Genomic DNA, 9,654 nt, shown 5'->3' on the forward strand with positions numbered 1-9,654 from the left:
TTATTTCTACAGTGATGAGCATACATTTTACTCTATCATTATGAACTTTAAAAATAACTAGTTGTTTGGAAACATTCTGGTCTCTGTATTCTTGCAATAAATAACTTTTTATTATTGATTATTGATTCTTAATTTCTAATAACTTGTCTTTTGTTAATTTAAGCATTATGGAGAGTTTTTCTTTCCTAGCAAAATGATGACATGTAATACAAGGAATTTTAATATTAAACTTCATTATTTTTTAATGCTGATAGAAACCTTTAAATATATTTAATACTTAACAAATCTTTAGTTCCTTTTAAATTTTTTGTTAAAACAGTAGGCTAAAAATACTAAAACTCAGGACGCCGGGGTAGCTCAGCTGGTTAAGCGTCCAACTTCGACTCAGGTCATGATCTCATGGTTCTGTGGGTTTGAGCCCCGCATCAGGCTCTGTGCTGACAGCTCGCTCAGAGCCTGGAGTCTGCATCAGATTCTGTGTCTCCTTCTTTCTCTGACCCTCCCTTGCTCATGCTGTCTCTCTCTCTTTCTCAGGAATAAGTAAAAAAAACATTTTAAAACTTTTAAAAATACTAAAATTCAATACTAAGACATTTCTGTTATTTAGACCACATCCTGATTTTCATCTGTTGAATTATTAAAAAATCTTAAATATCTTACTCAAAAAAATCCCACATTGAAATATCCCAATGTTTTTATCGATATTAATTCATTCATTAGATAAATATTTTTTAAGTGCTTATTATATAGGAGACAATGCAGTAGGTTTTCTATAGAACTATGTAAAAGTAGATTTGGTTTTTGCTATCATTCTGTTAAGGTGACAGAGTCTTATTATTAAAGGGTATGACTGAAATGTTGTGAGCATTTATATAGGAGGGATTGTTCCTCTGGCTGTAGGTAATCTAGGAAGATTTAGCATACTTGAGCTTCTTCTCCAAAACCATGTTAAAGACTTCACCAGGCACCTCCTTTAGGTTTTAAGGAAAATTGGCATTTTGTGCAGGAGAAAGAATAACATGAATAAATACTAGCAGTATGAAATTCCAAACTCTGTTGAGGAAAAAAGAAGCAGTAAGTCACTATGGGAAGTTTTTGGCCTTTGAATCATAAAGCATGGTCAGCAAGTATGATCTAAACCCATTTCTTCTGCTTTATTTACTGTGTAATCATGATCACATTATTCACGCACCTGTGCCTCAGTCTGACTTTCTTTTTTTCCTAATGTTTGTTTATTATTTTTGAGAGAGCGGGTGTATATGAGTACGGGAGGGGTAGAGAGAGAGGGGGACAGAGGATCCAAAGTGGGCTCCTCCCTGACAACAGAGAGCCCAGTGTGAGGCTTGAACTCCCCAACCATGAGATCATGAGACAAAATTGGATGCTTAACTGACTTAGCCATCCAGGCACCCCTGACTTCCTTCTTTTTTAAAACTCCCTCTCTCTTTCCCTTCCATTCTATCATTAACTAAAACAGAGGTAACAAGACCTCTTTATAAAGGTTTGTCAAAAGGACCTAGTGCTTGATTCATGGTAGCTATTATATTTATCTCCATTGCACTAGAGTCCAGTCTGTAAATCTGGTTCACTTGTTGGCAAACTTTTCCTATAAAGGGCCAACTAGTAAATGTTTAGGCTTTGTGGACTGTACAGTTCTTGGAGCGCTATGGCTATTTAACTCTGCTATTGTAATGTGTAGACAATGTAAACAAATGTGTGTGGCTGTGCTAAAATAAAACTTTGTTTGCGGAAATAATGGGTAGTCAGAATTGCCTGCAGGCAGGAGTTTGTTGACTCCTGACTAGAACATCAGGGTGTTAGAGTGAAAAAGCCTTGAAAGGAAGGGGAAGTTAGATCATGGAAGATCTTGAATTCCAGGCCAAAGGATTTAGTCTTTCTCATGATAGCCACATATAAAGGAAACATTTCTTTTTTTTTTTTTTTTTAATGTTTTTTTTTTTTTTTTTTTTTTTTTTTTTTNGAGAGGGAGTCACAGACTGAAACAGGCTCCAGGCTCTGAGCTGGCAGTCAGCACAGAGCCCGACGCGGGGCTCGAACCCACGAACCGCGAGATCATGACCCAAGCAAAAGTCGGACGCTTAACCGACTAAGCCACCCAGGCGCCCCTAAAGGAAACATTTCTAAGCACACATTAATTGTAGCTAACTTTTTCTATGTAATATATCTGGAAATTATAGATAGTATTAAACCCAGGTAAACTTCAGCCCAGTAGCTTGAGAGTATTTTTGAAAACCATAAAGATAGAATAACATAGTGATATATAACTCACCCAGGTGATCCAGGTCCACCTTTTTCTACGACTTCCAGGTTGTTTATTCTTGGGAAGGAAGTATAACTTCTCAGTGTCCTAGCTTCCTCCCCAGTAGACTGAGGATAACAACAATAATAATACCTACTTAATAGGGCTGTTTCAAAGATTAAAGAAGATAATGTTTATAAAATGCTTAGTGTTTAGCATATAATGAGTTTTCTATTAATAGTATCTATTATTTGCTCACTTATTAAAAAATGAATGTCTACAGTAGTGTGACTTTGTGCTAGGTAGAATACATTGGTGAGTAAAAGTGCAATTGTGCCAAGTCCCAAGAAGGAGAGTGGTGGGAGTAAGGGTGAGAAGATAAGAGATGAATCATTTTTTTGGCTTGCAAGACTTGATGAGTAGTCTTGTCCAGTTAGGGAACACTGGGTTTAAGTGTGGGTGGAAAAGGGTGTGGAGAATCATGAGTTTGGTTTTAGACATGTTGAATTTGAGGTGACTTTGAGACACTACCCTAAAGAAGGGTAGTCCCAAACAGGTCCAGACATCAGAGAAGTTTGGACTGATGACATAGTTGTTTGTCATCATGTATGAATAACAGTTAAAGGCATTAGTGTGGGTGAGAATTGCCCGAGGAAAGTGCTGAGCTAGGTGAGAAGAGGTTTTTTTAACTGAGCTTTGAGAAGCTCCATTATTTAATGGCAAGATAGAGGAGCATATTACTGAAAAGAAGGCAGTGAAAGATTGACCAGAGATGGAGGAGAAAAGTGTGAAGAGGTCTGTGCCCTGGAAGCCAGGGGAAGAGAGCATTTCAGGGTGGAGTTGGTAACCCTGTTGGAATGCTCTAAAAGATCAAATAAGTGGACAGCTTACCATGTCCATTAGAATGCACAAATTGAGGCTACTGGTGCTCCTCAAGCATGAAGGGCTGTCCGTACCCTGGAGTGAATTTGGAATGACAGTAAAGTGTGGTGAAGGAGGTACTGAGTGTAGACAACTCATTGAGAATTTTGTCTCTGAAGGAACAATGAGAATAGCATTGCCTAGAAGTGATAGAAAAAGGGTGGTATTAGTTTGGTAAAGGCTGCTGTAACAAAGTACCACAGCCCTGGTGGCTTACACAACAGAAACTTATTTTTCCACAGTTCTAAAGGCTAAAAGTCTTAAGTTGAGGGTGTTAGCAAGGTTTCTTCCTTCTGAAGGCAGTGAGGGAAGAATCTGTTCCAGATTCTTGGCTTGTCAGTGCCCTGTCTTCTTTCTGTATCTTATATTACCTTCCCTCTGTACCTGTCTTTTTCAAATTTCCCCTTCTTTTAAAGGTGCTAGTCACATTAGGGCCCTGACAACTTGATTTTATTTATTTATTTATTTTCAAACTCCGTGTAGTTATCTCTTTAAAGACCCTATCTTCAGATAAATATGATTTATATTTTGAAGTACTAAGGGTAGGAATTTCAACTTAAAAAAATTTTTTTATATTTATTTATTTTTGAGAGACAGAGAGATAGAGCACAAGTGGGGGAGGGGCAGAGACAGAGAGAGAGAGAGAGAGAGAGAGAGAGGGAGACACAGAATACAAAGAAGGCTCCAGGCTCTGAGTGTCAGCATAGAGCCTGGTGTGGGGCTCAGACTCACAAACTATGATATTATGACCTGAGCTGAAGTCAGAAGCTTAACTGACTGAGCTACCCAGGCACCTCAGGAATTTCCCCTTTATGGAGAATACAACTCAGCTCACAACAGGGGTCAGGTATAATTTTGTTTATTCTTTTTAAGGTAATATGGAAAACTAAGAGGTTTAAAGACCAGCAAGAAGTATCTGTTTGGAAGGAGAGGTTGAATATACAGGAAAGAAAGGATAGTTAATACTGTCAAGTTTCTGACAAGGTAGAAATGAATAGATTCCAAAGCACAGTTGAAAGGATTAACTTTAGACTGGAACAGGGAGAACTCCATTGTAACAAGAGGAATGATGGGTAGGATGGAGCCAGAGGTGCCTCCATGTAAGTCAGACGTCATGAAGATGAAGGGGTTCCTGTGTGATGTGTTCTTTTTTTCTGTAAAGTAAGAGAGAGAGAAAGGTCATTTGCTTAGAGGTACAAGTTTGGAGGTGGGGTGGGTAGTGGTGGCTGAAGAAGATGAGGTTAAAATAAAAGTAGAGAGGATTCAAATTTTTCTTTGTGAGAGTTGAAAGAGTAAAATTACCACACAGCTTTAGCTGTTTTTTTAGGTAGTATTGATTTTGGATTTATGGCAGAAACTTTCTGGCTTATTGTGTGACTTTACCATTTCTTAGCTAGATGTTGAGGTGCAGGCACAGAGAACACAGTTGATGGGATCAGCCAGCATTTATGCTTTGTTATATGAGATCAGTGGGTATGATAAAAAACCAGTGGCACATGCATTTTTGAAATGATGGACCAGCTCAGGTAAGAAACTAGAGAAGGGAGGTGATATAGATATTTATGATGGTGATGATGGTATTAAGATTATTGTTAAAACAAATAACCTTTATTGCAATTCATTTTTTTTTAATGAGAGTTACACATTAATTGGTTAGAACAGTAATCTTCATGTAATGGTTCCTTCTCTCTCTTTTTCAAAGGTCACATTTTAGGCAAAGATCTGTTTCTCTTGTCAGAATGATTATGTAAATGTAGCTATATAGTAATGTGTATTGATCATGTCAGCATACACAGAGCATAAACTGTACTGACTATAGTTTTGCAAATTTGGGGAAAATGAAAAAAAAATTTTTTGCTTATATAAAGATAACCATAAAGTTGATTATCACTGTTTATGCTAAATTAGTGAAAATTTAATTTTTCCAAATTTCTTTTTGTTATCTTATCACTGACAGCATAATGAAAGAGAAATCAATAGCTCTAATAGATAAACTATATGATAAGTAATAACCAGTATAATTATCATTTATACCTGATGGTTTAAATTTAGGTAACATTAAGAGTTCATGTGGTATGCAGAGGTTCTCCATGCTGCCACTGCTGCTACATTTAAAAATTAGATTTTCACGTGCTTCTGGGTAGGAGCTGATGCCACTTCACTGAAATATGCTGTCGTTATTCTCATTATTTACTCTGGCAGTAATTACTGCCAGCATTGCAAATGTTATTTCTCAGATCATCCATGTGCTTTTCTTCCTTTGTAGAAAAAGGAATCACAGATAAAAAATAGGATACACTTCTGCTTGCCTAAATATAGAGCTGGAGGCTGTGCTTCCAGTTTCCCCAGTTCTTCAGATCGGATGCTTGATGCTTGCTGGACATGCCCTTCTGCGTGGTTTGACCCCCACAGTCTTCCACACATTCTCTCATGCAGCTTTTAGAAATCAGCCTGGCGAGGAAAGAATGTTGTATAATCACATGTATTTTTGGCCTTTGCAAATATTTGTCATGGTAGATTTTAAGAGTACATCTCCAAGGTTATACTTTGAATGTAAATGTAACCATTTGAGGGGTCACATTGATATGGATTGGGCATGAAACTCTTTCTGCAGTAAGTTAATATTCAGATTGAGAGCAAGATGTCCTGATTAAAATAAATTTTATAGCCTAGTTTGGCAAACCCTCATCATTAATGCATTTAAATAGACTTGTTTACTAGGGCGTCAACCTCAATTTGCATCGTTTTTATTAGAAATAGTCATACATTTACTGTGTCTATATTACTGATGTTGCATACTAAGGAAAATCACTTTCAGCATACATTAAAACTATATGTGCACTTGACTGTGTAACTTTTTTTGCACCAGGGGTATGTTTGCTTTATTTAAAATTTATTTTTAAATTTAAGGCTCTTTGGAAGCTCCATGCTAATGAATTGTTTTTTCTTAGTTACCATGATTTATACTAACCTGCTTCTTTTGATTGTAGAATATTCTAAAATCAGAGTTTAAATGTTTAATATGTTAGGTTTTAAAAAATAACGTATAGCGCATTATTAATTAGTTAAAAACTTTTGAGAGGCTTTCATTCCACCCTTACCCATTTTATATCTGTCTTTAAATCTGTATTTGTAATACATAGCAAGCAATGAGAATTGAATTCCAAAAAGGAAATGGAAAATTATTTCAAAATGTTTACATAAACTTCCTTAAGACTTTTTATTTCTTTTTTTAAAATTTTGAATAAAACAGATCAGGGACTTCCTTAAGAAACTCAGGGATCTTCCTGTAAAATGCAGATGTGAAACGTTATAAAGAGTGAATGGTGACACATCAATAAGAGAAAGGCTAAACTCTATATGATCGTTTCAATAAATGCAGGAAGAACATTTGACAGGTACAACATCCATTCAGATAAAAACCCTCAACAAAGCAGGTATAGAGAGAACCTACCTCAGTGTAATAAAGGCAATATATCAAAAACCCACAACCAACATCATAGTCGATGGTGAAAAAACCGAAAGTTTTCCCCTAAGGTCAGGAACAAGACAAGGATGTCCACCGTCAGCACTTTTATTCAATATAGTACTGTAAGTCCTAGCCACAGTAATTGGACTACATAAAAAAAGTCGGTAAGGAAGAAGTAAAATACTATTTACAGATGATGTGACACTCTATATAGGAAACCCTAAAGACTCCACCCAAACCTACTAGAACTGATAACTGAATTCAGTAAAGTTGCAGAATAAAAGATCAATGTACAGAATCTGTTACATTCCTATATGCTAATAATGAAGAAGTAGAAAGGGGAAATGAAGAAAATACCATTCGCAGTTGCACTAAAAACAGTAAAATATCTTAGAAATAAACTTAACCAAAGAGGTGAAAGACGTGTACTCTGAAAACTATAAAAAACTGATGAATAAAATTGAAAACGGTGCAAAGAAATGGAAAGACACTCCATGCTCAAGGGTTGGAAGAAAAAATATTATTAAAATGCCTATACTACCCAAACCAATCTGAAGATTTAGTGTAATTATTGTCAAAAATACCAACAGCATTTTTCACAGAACTGGAACAAACAGTTCTAAAATTTGGATGGAACCACAAAAGACCCTCAAGACAGCTAAAGCAGTCTTGAAAAAGGAAAAAACTGGGGTATCACAATTCCAGACTTCAAGTTATATTACAAAGCTATAGTAATCAAAACAGTATGATACTGTCACAAAAACAGACGGGTCAATGGAACAGAATAGAGAGCCCAAAAATAAACCCACAGTTATATGGTCAATTAATCTCCAACCAAGGGATAAAGAATATGCAGTAGGAGAAAGGCAGTCTCTTCAGCAAATAGTGTTGGGAAAACTGGAGAGCAACGTGTAAAAGAATGAAACTGGACCACTTTCTTTACCATACACAAAAATAAACTCAAAATAGGTTAAAGATCCTGAAACCATAAAAATTTGAGAAGAGAGCACAGGCAGTAATTTGCCTGACATCAACTGTAGCAACATTTTTTCTATGCAAGGGAAATAAAAACAAAAATAAATTATTAGGAGTACATCAAAATAAAAACTTATGCACAATGAAGAAAATAATAAAACTAAAAGCCTACTTAATGGGAGAAGATACTTGCAAATGATATATCCAATAAAGGGTTAGTTTCCAAAATATATAAAGAACTTCTACATCGCAACATTCCAAAACAAACAATCCAATTAAAAAATAGAATACATGAAAAAACATTTCTCCAGAGAAGACCTACAGATGGCCAATAGACATATGAAAAGATGCTCAACATCACTGGTCATCAGGGAAATGCCCATCAAAACTATAATGAGATATCACCTCACACCTGTCAGAATGGCTAACATCAAAAACACAAGAAACCACAAGTGTTGGTGAGGATGTGGAGGGAAAGGAACCCTCTTGTACTAGTATAGCCACTCTGGAAGAACTTATGGAGGATCCTCAAAATTTTAAAAATAAAACTGCCCTACAATCCAACAATCACACTGCTGGTTGTTTACCCATAGAGTATGAAAATACTAACTCAGAGGGACACATGCACCCCAGTGTTTATTGCATATATAATAAATTTATCTTTATTTACAGTAACCAAATTGCAGAAGTAGCCCAAGTGTACATCTTTCGATGAATGGATAAAGAAGATGTGGTGTATATATACAATGGAATATCATTCAGCCACAAAAAAATGAATCTTGCCATTTGCTTGCAGTGAAATGATGGGAGCTAGAGAGTATAATGTTAAGTGAAATAAGCCATTCAGAAAAAGACAGATACCATATGATTTCACTCATATGTGGAATTTAAGAAACAAATGAGCAAAGGCAAAAAAAAAAAAGACAAACCAAGAAACAAACTCTTGACAATAGAGAACAAACTGGTGATCAAAGGGGAGATGGGTAAAATGGGTAAAATGGGGGATGGGGATTGTAGAGTACCCTTATCATGATGATAACTGAATAATCTATAGAATTGTTGAAACACCATGTTGTACACTTGAACCTAATATTACACTCTGTGTTAACTATGCTGGAATTAAAAACCTGGTAAAAAGACTGAATAGAGAGAAGGAGCTAGGCTTTCTTCTTCAGAAAAGTGGGAAAGGCAAAGAAGCAAACAATTACTAGTATTTATCTACTATGCTAAGGATCTTACATATGATGACAGCAGCTTTGTATGGTATATAGCATAGACATCATTTTAAAGATGGACAGACCAGTCTTTCTACTAGTAGGAGCAGAGCCAGAATTCAGAATTGAAACTCATGCCTTGTGCTTTCTCACTCTATGAAAGAGTGATACTTTCCCCAGGCTAGCAGAGAAAAACAGGACTCTAGTATCCTATCCTAGCATACTAGTAAGATAATTCATACAAAAGATTAAAGCAGAAAATGTAGAGATATTGAGCAAAGCATTGTATTCCAAAAAGGACTTGACTGCAAAGATTTGCAGATGAATTTAGGACTCTGAAAACAGTTTAAGAAAATTAAAGCACTTAAGGCTACTCTGTGAATCAAAAATATTATTTAACGTTTTTTATCTTTAAATTTTTGCTCCCTAGTTTTAAAACCTTGTAAAGAGAAAGTAGAAGCTGAAAATACATTAATATTTAAGAAAGTAGACATAGAGGGGCAAAGAGCATAGAGATAATTTACTGAAGATCATATACTTTTAGTAAATAAGCATTTGCAATTTATTCAGTCTTACTAATACTTAAAAATATGCCTGAAGAGATTTCTGTTTTTCCAGTTTGCCAGAAGCATTTTAAAAGCAATAGTTTTTGGGGCGCCTTGGTGGCTTAGTCGGTTAAGCGTCCGGCTTTCGCTTAGGTCATGATCTCGCGGTTCGTGGGTTCGAGCCCCGCGTTGGGCTCTGTGCTGACTGCCAGCTCAGAGCCCGGAGCCTGTTTCAGTCTGTGACTCCCTCTCTCTCTGACCCTCCCCTGC

The 9,654-nt window shown here is 36.1% G+C and overlaps 1 protein-coding gene across 3 annotated transcripts in view; it reads left to right on the plus strand.

Annotated features, from left to right (window-relative positions):
• The window catches only part of SESTD1 (SEC14 and spectrin domain containing 1), a 143,723-nt gene that overhangs the window by 98,126 nt on the left and 35,943 nt on the right, over positions 1–9,654 (plus strand). The window lies entirely within an intron of this gene.

Source organism: Hyaena hyaena, unplaced genomic scaffold, assembly GCF_003009895.1.
Source record: "Hyaena hyaena isolate Hyena2069 unplaced genomic scaffold, ASM300989v1 scaffold_785, whole genome shotgun sequence".
Taxonomy (NCBI): domain Eukaryota; kingdom Metazoa; phylum Chordata; class Mammalia; order Carnivora; family Hyaenidae; genus Hyaena; species Hyaena hyaena.